This window comes from Myotis brandtii, unplaced genomic scaffold (genome assembly GCF_000412655.1).
Source record: "Myotis brandtii unplaced genomic scaffold, ASM41265v1 scaffold544, whole genome shotgun sequence".
In the NCBI taxonomy this organism is placed as follows: Eukaryota; Metazoa; Chordata; class Mammalia; order Chiroptera; family Vespertilionidae; genus Myotis; species Myotis brandtii.
Genome location: NW_005370008.1, coordinates 479699 through 480784, shown reverse-complemented (window position 1 = coordinate 480784; position 1086 = coordinate 479699).

Genomic DNA, 1086 nt, shown 5'->3' with positions numbered 1-1086 from the left:
AGTGCACAAATTTTTGTGCACCGGGCCTCTAGTATATATATAAAAAGCGAGCGACGGAATGACCAGTCAGTATGACGCCCTCTGGGACCAGTGAACCAGCCCTATCCAGGGGTGAGGCCGGCTGGCCAACCTCCCGTAGCCCCTCCCCCAAGCCGGCCCTGCCCCTGACCAGACTCTCCCACCCTAATAGAGGGCAGGACGGCCAGCCAACCCCCCCTCCCCATGGCCCTTCCCCCCAGCTGGCTCCGCCTCTGATTGCACCCCTCATCCCAATAGGGGGCAGGCCAGTCAGCCAACCTCCTAAAGCCCCTCCCCCTGGCAGGCCCCACCCCTGATCACCCCAGATTGGCCCCCCACCTCAATCAGGGGCAGGGCCAGCTGGCCAACTGCCTGCAGCCCCTCACCCTGGCAGGCTCCACCCCTGATCAGCCAGCCTGGCCCTGATTGGGCCCCAATCAGGGTGGGCCAGCCGGCCAACCTCCCACCAGGCCCTGCCCCGATCCGCCCAATTGGGGCCAGGCCGGCCGGATCTCACCCGTGTACAAATTCGTGTAGTGGGCCTCTAGTTTGTAAATAACACTTTAATAAAGCTGTTTGAAATATTTAAGAGTTTATATGTGTTAAGTGTAGAGCAAAAGGCTTTAAGTTTATAGTTGTTTCTGCATTTTACAACACATAGATATTACTGTCCTGTTTTATAAATAAGAAAATTGACATTAAGAGAGTTTAAATAAACTTGCTCAAGCTCACCCCTGTTACTGAGTGGTAGAGCAAGGCTGACTCTAGGAACCCTTGCTTGTAGCCAGAGCCAGGAGTCCAGTTCTAAAGGAATCTCATAAAAACTCAACCATGATTCCCACTGGAGCTGAACCAATGGCTTAGACCAGCACTGCCCAGTTCAAACATAATTTGAACTGCATATATAATTTTAAGATTTCTAGAGCCACCTTACCAAAAAATAAAATGAAACAGGTGAAATTAATTTTAGTAATATACTTTGATCCAAATGTATCCAAAATAATACCATTTCAACATAAAAATTGTTAATAAAATTTTTTACACTCTTTAGATTCTAAATCTTTGAAA